Source organism: Triturus cristatus, chromosome 10, assembly GCF_964204655.1.
Source record: "Triturus cristatus chromosome 10, aTriCri1.1, whole genome shotgun sequence".
Lineage (NCBI taxonomy): Eukaryota > Metazoa > Chordata > Amphibia > Caudata > Salamandridae > Triturus > Triturus cristatus.
Genome location: NC_140593.1, coordinates 227,568,141 through 227,580,286, shown reverse-complemented (window position 1 = coordinate 227,580,286; position 12,146 = coordinate 227,568,141). Strand labels below are relative to the sequence as shown.

At 45.1% G+C, this 12,146-nt stretch overlaps 1 protein-coding gene across 2 annotated transcripts in view; it reads right to left on the bottom strand.

Annotated features, from left to right (window-relative positions):
• The window catches only part of DYNC1I1 (dynein cytoplasmic 1 intermediate chain 1), a 1,604,297-nt gene that overhangs the window by 1,148,139 nt on the left and 444,012 nt on the right, over positions 1-12,146 (bottom strand). The gene's annotated exons all lie outside the window — the stretch shown is intronic.

Here is a 12,146-nt window from a genome sequence, read left to right as displayed (position 1 = left end):
CATGTTTATGTACGTCAGGTGCATGGATTAAGAAGGGGTACTAAGAGCCTGATGTTGGAGAGACAAAAGTAAGCTACTAGGTAAAAGGTCATCTGTGTTAGGACATTTTTATGCGAATATCCTAAAGGAAATGACACTATAACATCCCTATAACCTTTGGTATTTCTATGAATTTCTAAGGTTTTCCAATTCTATTTCCAAACTATAACGTCCCTGTAACCTTTGTTTTTTAAGTGAATATATATATGAAATAGTGCTCGATCTCCCAACCTCCACTCCGGCGATGAGAGAGACCCGGTCTCCAGAATGCGTGGCAGAGTAGGTTATTTATTTATTTTCAAGCCGTTATGACGCGTTTCGAGCACCTCCGTGCTCTTGTTCATATATATATATATATAAGAGAGAGGTCTGTGTGAGTTGGTGCTGTTAAAGTGGCTACTCTGTTGCAAGTATACATATGTCATCAAAGTGTGTAGGTGTGGAAAAATGCTGTTTCTCGTGTGGGTGCACTATACAAAAGCCAAACGTATTGGCTATTTCATTTCTTGTATTCTCTGGCCTTAGATGCAAAAATAGAAAGTATTTGAACAATTATCAAAAAAAGATACCACACATTTCAGACCCTATTACCGAAAGGTCAGAAGTATATAGCCAGCAGCTACAAACATCTGAAGTTGGGATGCGCTTTTGCCTGTTTGCAGTGAGCCTGCAATGGGGGGGATTTAGTTTTCAGTGCTCCATGGCTGCAGGTGGTGCATATCAAGGCAGAAGTCTCATGACAACAAAAACATCCTCAGTGAGGGAAGGTGGACACCAAAATTGATCTTATCCCACATATCTTCCCAACGGAAAAAGAACTGATCCATGCAAAGTAGTATCTTACCTCCAATGGTACTTAACAGGTTTTTAATACCTATAAATAATGCATGCTGTGATACCTGTATATCTTTTTTACTACGCAGAACTGAGCCATCTAACTGATTGCTGCACTGCATCCAATTAATTATTAATTTTAAGTTTTTTTTTAAACAATTGATGTCAAACTTTTGAATATATCAGAGAATTGCAAATTCGAATCTATTTCAGTGTAACTTTTTTTTAATAAGTGTACATAATCTCATAAGGATTGTTCATAATATGGAGTCTAATGTATCATGGATTCTGTGATCACAAATCATACGATTTGCAATATCAAAAGGCTTATAGTTGCAAAATTCAAAGCACAATGCATCAACTGGCCATTGTGGTTCTCAGAAGTATGTGTGATTGCCATGTACTTTTTGCAATTCATTGTGAATCATTACAAAAAGAGAGCATGAAATGGGTATCCCCTTCCTAATAATTTACCTTAAAATATATCAATGGTTTGCATTGACTGGATTCGGACACCTGGAAATGGGTTTTATCAATCTGGAGTACGGACGTTGCCCAAGACAGCTGTGGAGATTAGAAGAGAATGCTTTAGTCCTGAGTATGGATGAATGCTCCTCCGAATGTCTATTATATCAAACCATTTTTTGTGTGATTGCAACCCCTGTCCCAGCCACTGTGCCTTTAATGGACAAAGGATGCAATAAAAAATAGCAATTTCATGTTTTCAATGCACAAATGGGGGGCTGCTCTCTCTAGCAGATTTCGGTCTTGCACTCTATGGCTTTTTTGTAGGATTAACATTTATTGCCTTATTAATATAACCAATAACTTATAACAAACGTCAATTTTGCGCTATGGTACATGCAAAGTAGGGTAACATTTTCCACGGTCCCCAATTAGTCACTATGCAAACAAAGCAACTGCTTAGTGACCAAGATCTGTGAGTACCATGTCCAAAAGCTTGTTGGCATGAGAGCTCTTTCCCTTATACTGCTATGTAAATGCACATTTTTGTCATGTTTGTTACTTTTCTCTTGATAAAAGTACTTATTTGCTTGTGATATAAAATCTAAGCTCTATGTTGCTGGCATGTGTCGTTTAGGCTTAAAGAAAGGGGCCACAATAATGTAAACTATTCATCATCAAAATGTGAAGTTATGTTATGTTATGTTAAAATTTTATTTCTATAGCGCACGGCTACTCCAGAGGAGTGTCCCGGCGCTTTATCGGGGCAGCTCAGTAAAAAACATGACATCATAAAACAGACAGCGAACAAAAGAAAAAGAAACATCCTAAAGGTTAAAAAGCCAAGTCTTAAGGCTCTTCCTAAACAGAAGGAGATTAGAGGAAGACCGTAGGTCCAAAGGCAAGGAGTTCCATAACTGAGGGGCTCTCAAACTAAAAGAGCGTCCCCCAGTGCGAGCCTTCCTCACTTGAGGAACCAAAGCCAAAAACAAAGATTCCGACCGCAGTGATCTAACTGGGCGGTAGAAAGCCAATCTCCGTTGTAGGTACTTTGCTCCGGCGCCAAATAGCGCTTTATGCGCCAAGCTCAGTGCTTTAAACATAATCCTCTTCCGGATGGGCAACCAATGAAGCGATCGCACCAGACCAGAGGCTCTCGCTCGCCTATGGAGACCAAAAATAGCACGGGCCGCGGAGTTCTGCACAACCTGCAGCCGCTGAACAAGATAGTCCGGAAGACCTACATAGAGGACGTTCGCATAGTCCAGTCTAGAGCCTATTAAGGCTTGAACAGTGATCTTTCTATGCTCTTCTGTTAGCAGAGGCAGGAACTTCCGGAGCATCTTAAGTATGCCAAAGCAGGTGCCCGCCAGGCCAAGAATATGTGATCTCAGCGACAGATTTTTATCAACCTTCACTCCCAGATTTTTTGCCACAAGCGATGCCTGGGCAGGGGGACACATATCTATTGGCCACCAGGCCTGCCAATCAGGGTCAAGAGAGCAGCCGAAGAACAGCACCTCCGATTTGTTGGAGTTTGCTTTAAGGCTGTACCGCTGGAACCAGCTGAAGACCATCTCCAGGCAACCCCAGATGTTCTCTCCATCAAAAGCCTGATCTTTCCCACACGTGAAGAGCAATTGAGTATCATCCGCGTAGGATACGATCTGGGCCCCAAAGGACTCCACCAGTGTCGCCAAAGGTGTCATAAAGATGTTGAACAGAGTCGGGCTCAACACAGAACCCTGTGGAACACCGACTCTCAGTGGCGGCATCTCGGCGAAGCTCGGGGAGGCCCAGACCGTTTGTCGGCGGCCCTCGAGAAAAGATGTAAACCAATTGAACACCGTCCCCCTCAGACCGATGTCATAAAGTCTGGAGAGGAGCACCTCATGGGGGACGGTGTCAAAGGCCGCCGACAGATCCAGCATGACAAGCATGGCTCTTCCTCCAGAATCCAGTGTCTCCCTGATGATCTCTGACACTTCCAGAAGTGCCGTCTCCGTACTTAAGTTAGGGCGAAAGCCGGACTGCGATGGGTGAAACAGGTCATTGGATTCGAAAAAGCTAGAGAGAACGCCATGCACATGCTTCTCCGTGATCTTAGCCAAGGCCGGCAGAAGGGAAATCGGCCTGTAGTTAGCCAAAACCTCAGAGTCCAACCCAGGCTTTTTGAGGAGGGGGATCACCATAGCCCTTTTCCAGGGCAGCGGGACCCTCCCCTCCCTCAAAGACAGATTCACCAAAGAGTTGACCAATGGGTTAACCACGGCCGCCATCTTGGACAAAAATTTGGCTGGACAGGAATCTAATGGCGAACCCGATTTAAGATTGGCCAAAAGAGCTAGGGAGACATCAGCGGAGACGGATGGAAACTCAGCAAGAACCGCACCCTGCGTGGACGGTGAAGACAATCCGGCCTTCAAACTAGAACACACTTCCGCAGACCTCACTGGGAAAGAGTCCTGGATAGACTTTATCTTATCCGTGAAAAATTTGGCAAGATCACAGACCCAAAGCTCCGATGGAACACTATGGGACACGTTGGATCTGGGAGCCGTAAACTCCCTCACCACAGTGAAGATCTCTTTACAAGAGTTAGAGGCAGCCTCAATCCTCCTGGCCAGATAATCCTTTTTCTCACGGAGAATATCCTGATGATAGGATTTAATCATTGTCCTGTAAGCCAGTCTGGCCTCCGGATCATAGTGGAGGCGCCATGCCCTCTCCGCCACCTTACACTGGGCACGGGTGGCACACAATGTCTCAGTGAACCACGGAGCTGAAACCCTCTTAGCCGTGTCCCGAGGGGCCATTGCGGGGGCCAGATCATTCAACCTCTCCAGCAACCACCCCTGCAAGGACTCCACATCCTGCTCTAAATCCCCTGAAAAAGGGCAAGGATGGTCCATAGCGGCCTGAGCCAGCAACTCAGGAGTGACTCTATGCAGAGCCCTTCGAGCTGAGCCATGCTGTCTAGGGGCGCTGTTGGGTAATTTTTCGCTACCCAGTACACAGAATCTGGCCAGCCTGTGGTCAGTCCAAAGCACCGGAAGGAGCTCAACGTCGACGAGAGGGACCGAGGAAAAAACCTGATCTAAAGTATGTCCCTTGTCGTGTGTGGAACCAACAAGAAAAGGGACGAGACCAAGAGAGGCCGTAATGTCAAGCAGTTTTTTCACATCCGGATCATCGCCGACATCCATATGAAAATTAAAATCTCCCGCCAGAAGACAGTGCTGCGCACTCAAAGCCATGCCAGAAATGGCCCCCTGGAGGTCGTCAAAAAATGAGCCCGCTAGTCCAGGAGATCTATATACCAACAGCCCTTTCAAGGGTTGATGCGGGGTCAGTCTGATAGTGAAGGCAAGGGATTCGGATCCTGCAATGGTATCCAAAGAAGAAATAGAGCAAGTAGCTGACTTTTTCACTACTACCGCCACCCCTCCTCCCCTGCCTTTCGCTCTATCTTGACGAAAGATGTTATAATCTGAAGGAATTGCCGCCATAATGTCCGGATTGGACGTCTCTTCCAACCAAGTTTCTGTCAGCAGGAGACAAAGTGGTTTTTCTCTGACAAGGAGATCAAAGATCTCCAAGGCGTGCTTACCTACCGATCTCGTATTAAGCATTAAGCAGAGGTGTTTGACACAAACCTCGTCTCTCCGAGATGAAGCGGCCGGGGCATAACCGGACGTCCAACCGCAGCCAGGACACAACCGTTTACCCCTGTAACGGCCCGGGAACACGGATCGGCAAGCGCAAGAAAAGCTTTGCAAAGCACGTAGTTCCCTAGCAGTATAGCAGACCATCTTACCCAATAAAAAGAATTACAGCCAGGCACTCCCGCCGCTCCACCGCCTCCGGGACGCTGACGGGCGCAGACGGGCAGGACTCTGGCAAGACTCCGGCAAAAGCGAAGGCAACCCCGCTGCGCGATCCCGCTGCGCTAAAAGGAGCGGTTTAAATAGGTCCTCCAGATGAGGTCTTACCTGCCCCACAAGGACGCTAAAGATGGCGCTGCCAGAGCGCCGCTGACCATCCCAAAATGGCGCCCAAAGTCGGAGCGCTGCTGTGCCCAAACCACCCGGGAGCCCGGACCCGCTAAAAGAGCGGTGATTCAACAATTATGTGGAGTAAGGGGGCACTCCTATCTAAAAGCAGGGATAGAAAACATCCAGCAAACACACTTAATCAAAAAGCGGTAAGTACAAATAAAACGCACTGACAAGCTGCGCGAGCGTGACTAGAGAGCCGCCCCTCCAGGCAAATGTTTCCAAAGAGGGCGAGCACACACGAGGACCGCCTTAAATAGGTCCTCCAGATGAGGTCTTACCTGCCCCACAAGGACGCTAAAGATGGCGCTGCCAGAGCGCCGCTGACCATCCCAAAATGGTGCCCAAAGTCGGAGCGCTGCTGTGCCCAAACCACCCGGGAGCCCGGACCCGCTAAAAGAGCGGTGATTCAACAATTATGTGGAGTAAGGGGGCACTCCTATCTAAAAGCAGGGATAGAAAACATCCAGAAAAGTACACAATTTCAAGGCAAAACCGGAATTTGCTAAACAACCTTCTTATTGAGTAGACCCAATTTCCTATCTAATCAAATGCTGATTTATTTGCATTTATAAATGTAAGACAAGTGAATATCAACGATTTTCACTTTGAGGATCCAACATTCATCCACTGATATTCATTATTGTTAGAGACTCCCTTTTTACCTCTGCTGTGTGGACGACCCCTTAACAGAATTCAAAGCTCTTTTGCTGTTTAAAAAATGGCTTACCCATCTTTCTGCTAACAGCCTTGTTAGTGTTAGTATGGCTCGTCACAGGACAATGCTTCAGCTTATGACTTTGAAGGGTGTGTTATTAATAGCTTCAACATTGTAAGCTGAATATCCCTGAACAGGGTAAATAAATCAGGCAATTTGTGGATAGTGTTATGAGGCCTGTGGGAAATGTGTACCATTTTTACTACAGATTACCATGTGCGTCATGTGATGATTGCTAAAAAAAGTCGGTATGTGACCTACTGATTACGAACTGTCGGTCAGTGGCACCTAGAATCTTATTTAAATGCATACAGATTAGGGAAAAATCCTAAAAATACCTGACATTTACCATTAAAGGTACCACCACAATATAAACTCCCAGCTCCACCATGCTCTCCTCCTTAACCCATAGATGACATCACAGATTACCTAATAAATTGTATCATCAATGACATCACTAGTGACCACATCGAGAAGACCACTAATGTTGAAACACTTACTGAGCATATGCACTAAGCACTAACTAATAGACACAGACTTTTTTAGATGGTATTAAGCTTGAAGACGCAAGGCAAGTGGCGCAGCATAAAATACAAAACCAGCATATATCAAGGGCAATGTAAGACCCATATGAATGATCCTTCTTTACTGATCCATGATAACAGATCTTCAATATGTCAAATAACATGTCCTGTCGCAATAAAATGTTTATTAACCTAGTAACATTAGTTCTACTGACAGTGAAACTATTATTTAGTTATCTACTCACTTCACCTTTGACTCAATGTCTGAATGACTCAAACGTATCAAACAGTCATTGAAACTCATGCAGTCAACCTCACACTCACTCTAATATTCACTCTTCTGTAGAATAGGGTGGAGAGGCTCAGGCCCGTCACACGCCTACACACTCATGAGCCAGAGTCACACCGTGGCATGTTGATGTTCAAAAGTGCATGTCTTTACATGTAAGCGGAAACGAAGATTCCAGCTCACTGGGCAGTTTCACCTGGGATCTGAGCCAGCCGGTCACTGCCCCTCATCGGTGAAGTACTACCTGAATAAAGCATTTCTACTCAATCAACTGGCTCCAGTAGGACTTACCACATTTGGCGATGATTCATCCTCATCCACCAAAGCTCCTTGACATCTAATTCTCACATTTACTGATTTTGGGAGTTTTCCAGCCTGTGGCCTCTTGGTTCTGTATCATCTTTCAGCCTAGAGCTTCCGCTCTTGCAGTGTTCATTGCGCCTCCTCTTGTGTCTGTTTCCAGGTGGTATGCCTGCACTTCCCAGTGAGCCCTGCTACAAGCTCTGGAGAGCAGCCCAGCAACCTCTAAGGCAGTATTTGTAGAAGGCATCCATTGATAGCAACAGCTGCCCAGCACATGGCAGGCAATGTGGTGACACCACCTCAAATTACTCAGCCTCCTCCCTTTTTGTCTTAACCGGGCAAGCCTACCTTAAAATGGACACATTGGTTTCATTTGTTCGAAAACCACTTAGTGGCAATTGATGCGGGCAATTACCGTCCTGAACGTAATGTCATACTTTTGTATGATAGTTTGGGGGTGAGAGTTCAGCAAATTGTTGACAACTTGCCACCCGTATCAAGGCCCCATGGCCAGTCTGGGGATTATCCATGGAATATTTATTTGGAAGCTATTGAAAGATTGCATAAAAAATTTGCTGAGAAACCCAGTATCATCTTGAAAAGACAATTTCATCAAACGCAAACAACTTCCTGAAGAAGGGTTTGAGGAGTATGTTGCAGCACTCTGAATTTTGGAAGTCACATGTCAGCTTGGTACCAGTGTGGACACACATTCGCGACTAGTTCATTTTTAACTGTACTCCCAGGAAGATTTAAGAGTGGCTACTCAGTTGACGCAACTCCACCCATAAAGAAGTGCTAGACTTGGTCAAGAGTATAGAGAGGTCTTTAATCTCCTCAAAAGTTTTGAATCCTACTTCTATAGTTAATTCTGTTTCAACCACAGTTCCCGAACAGGAAAGTGATGCCTTGCGTGTATTTTTCAGTAAAGCAAAACCTTTTGCAAAGAGAAGAAATAGAAAGCTTTGACGTACTGTTTCCAATGCGGATCGAAGAACCATGTTTGCAACTTTAATGGGTGTCCTGCAGTGGGCAAACGTTGCATTTCTTGCAAAACGGGCTACGCACCCAGTGTCCTTTCTCCAATCAGCCACTAATGAGGTGGCAGAGGCAGGGTAAACCAAGACGTGAAGCATGGAAGCAGGGTGAGTAACGTGTTCTGCTGTGAGGGGGCCGAAGGCTACCTGTAGAAGTCAAGGAGCTCGTAGGAGCCTGGCAATAAAACAAGCCTTCTTTTATAATACCTCTTGAACATTTCCTAAAACATTCCTGAGTTCCTCCCTCACAGTGAGGGGGTTGTAGCACGTACTGCGACTAGGATTGCCTTGTGAGGAGGTTACCCAATGAGGAAGCATGCCACCCACGAGTGGATGAGGGAAACCATCCTTTAAAAGGGATCTCCCCGCACTCCTTTTTCACTCTAAACCCAGTAGTGCTTGTCTGTGTTGCCAAACTATCTTTGCACCCAAGGCATTATAGCTCCTGTAGAGTCATCACAGTGGGTGGCTCCGGTCGTAGTCACACAAATAAAATCAGATGAGATCAGGCTCTGTGCTAACTTGAGAACTCTGAATGCTAACATTTTAGTAGACTGCCATCCCCTACCTAGGACACAGGAGATGCTGGCTAACTGAAGTAGTGGCAGGTGATTTTCAATCATTGATTTGCGGTCTGCCTATCATCAAATTGCCCTAGACAAGGCCTGTCAGGAGCTGACAGCATTTGTCACATCCTTTGGTGCCTACAAATATCGAAGGTTACCTTTCGGGCTGGCATCAGCTGTCAGCATCTTTCAGAGGCTTATGGATTTTTTATTTTTGCTGAAATAAAAGGGGTACAGGCCTACTAGGATGATATCCTTTTATGTGCTGAATCTATAGATGAACACAATATCATTCTTGACGGGGTGCTGTCCATTCTAATGCACAGTCGCATGACAGTTAGGAAGGACAAGTGTAAATTTGCCATCAAAGAATTGAAATATATGGGGCACACCATATCAGAATCTGGCATCAAACCCACATTTTCTTTGATGAAGGCCATTAAGGAGGCAAGCGCACCCACAGACCGTGATGCGCTTTGCTCCTTTTTAGGTCTTGCCAATACTATGCACATTTAGTTTCAGTATATGCCCTAGCAGTAGATCCCCCTCAGTTTTTTTAAATAGGAAAGGGAAGAAGTTTATTTGGTCTGAGGAGATACAAACCACCGTCGCTATGGTAAAAGACTTAATTGTAGAAGCACCAGCACCCTCTGCATTCAGGGTAGGCTGCACTTCAATAATCACACTAAATGGCAGTCTGCAGAGGCTAGGTGCTATTTTGAGCCAGAAAGTAGGGGACAAAAAAAACCTGACTATCGCTTTTGTTTCGAAAACCCTCAGGATATTTGAGAAACAGTCTATCACGATATGGAACGGGAGGCGCGTGCATGCATCTGGGCAGTACAGAAGTTCAAGATGTACATCTGGGGCAGGTGATATTAAGTTCATATGGATCATAAACCCTTTGTTTTCATCTTTATAGGGGTATTCATAACAATGTATCAGCAAGATTGACTAGACTTGTGTCAAAAGTACACAAATACACTTTCACTATTAGCCGTGTGTCCGGGGGAAAGAACTGTAGGGCTGACTGCCTTTTCTGGATACCATTGCCAGAGTTTGATGAAAGTAATGACAATGATGACAATTAAAGTATTGTTTATATTGATGCTGTTCATGCTTTCCAAGGTGGGAGTCCACATTTACAGCTGATAAGTGTTTAAAGCATGTCAAGAGGATGAGGTACTGAACACATCTTTGCACATGGTGGAAAGTTGCCTCCTAGGTCTCTACCCATGGTGAAAGGGTCACAGAGTCGAGGCCAAAGTTGCAGACATAGTGCCTTTTTTGGCCAAACATTGCATCAGCAGGCAGTGGAAATCTGCTGCCCCACCCAGGGTATTGTAACGGAACGTACAAGTAGAGTATTGGGGACTAGCAGAGAGTAGTGCTGTTTGCCGGGAAGAGCGCCGGGGCCTAGGGAAAAGACCTATAGCAATAAGCTGAGATATTGTACTAGAGCCCTTCAAGGCTTCCGACACCTTTGACACCTGGTGACATGCTCTGAACTGTGTGGGTTATGAATTGGCTAATTCTTGTTGGCTTGTCCATCTTGCCCCCTCACCCTTCTCACTACTACACACGAAGTTAAGAACCCGGTAGGTTTCAATAATGTATTACCAATGTCTGCCATCCCACGAACCCGAACAGATGGGTACCTAAGCCACTCCCCCACTACTAAACACTATCACCTAAGCGGGTCTTTAATGGAATCAGAGTCTACTGGGCACACCCATACCTTGGGGAGAGGGGAGTTTCATGTAGTATTAGACTCGGTTAATTGTTATCTTCCCAAAACCGGGTTGAACTATTACAGGCAACCATGACTGTACCAACATGGTAGCTGTCACAATGTTGTTACTGCTGCATTAGATGCTGACTCTCACTAATTCCACAGCACGTTGTTACCAAATGTGACCCAATGTACTCATTGATAGTGTATATGTTTGTTATTACATGGAATGATGCACTTTGAGAAACCCAATAAAATTTGTTATAAAAAAAAAAAAAAGAGGATGAGGTGCTGAAACAAGTCGCCACATTCATGTTGTCAGATGTTTACAGGGTGATCTAAACATTTGCACAGGAAGCGAGTGAGCTGTCACTTGTCAATGGGCTGATTTTTAGAAGTGATTTACATGTTTCTCGATCCAAAATGCACCCCTTCATCATTTCCAAGGCACATCAAGGTCATCTAGGGACCACTAAGACGTGTATCAAGGAACACTACTGGTGGCCTGCCTTAGATAGCCAGGTGAAGCTGACAGTGCACAAGTGTCCTCAGTTCTTACTTTCAGATAAACACTGGAAGTTGAACAAGGCACCTTTGCATTGTGTTCCATTTCCCAACTCGCCCTGGGACAAACTAGGTTTTCACTTTTCAGGACCTTATGTCACCTTACCAGGGGGAATGAGAAAAGCCATTTTACTGGTTTGGTTGATTACTTTTCAAAGTGGTTATATTTTTCTTTTGTGAACTCTAGCTCTTACAGACACAGCAATCAATTGTTTGGAGCAGGTATTCTCCATAGAAGGGCCACTCAGATCTTTAGTCACAGACAATGGGTCACATTTTGTGTCAGAGCAAATGCTCCAATTTTTGGACAAACATGATGTCAAGCACCTACGGGTCGCACTCTACTCACCATCTTTCTATGGTCTAGTAGAGAGAGGGAGCACGGTAATAAAGGAAGGTGTGCAAACAGCCATTGCAGCAGGATTGGACTTGAAACAGCTTCTCAAACAGAAAGTCTGGGAGTATACCACAACAAGGGATTGTACCACAGGTGATACTCCATTCATAATGTTGAAAGAGAGGAAAGTTCATTCTGTTTGTTTTCCGACTTGGTTGAAGGATCAACTGGACATCGAGGTAACTGATGTTGGTGTGATGGTTATGGAGAAAGTCATCCCAAGGGTTGAGGTGAAACAGGCCAAAATGGCACAGGGTGAGAGCAACACTCACAATCGTACCTCTTCATATCCCAAGGTTGGAGAGTATGGTCTGATTAGAAAACCAGTCATGGCAAGGGAAGGAGAGTCAATTTTTTCCTCCCCAGTTAAAGTTGCCAGAGTTAGTAAAGGTTCTGCATTAGTGGAAATAAAAGGCTGGTGCAATGTATGGGATCTAGTGAGACTATCTCATTAGCAGGCCAACAGCATCAATCAAAAGAAAAGTTCTGGCCTAAATTTAGATTGGACTCAGTGGATACAACCTGCTACCACCTGGGGGTGGTAATGCAGTTACCACCCCCAGGTATTGGGTTTGTCACCAGTGCAGATGAAAGTGCTCACACCTCATTGGTGATCCACTTAC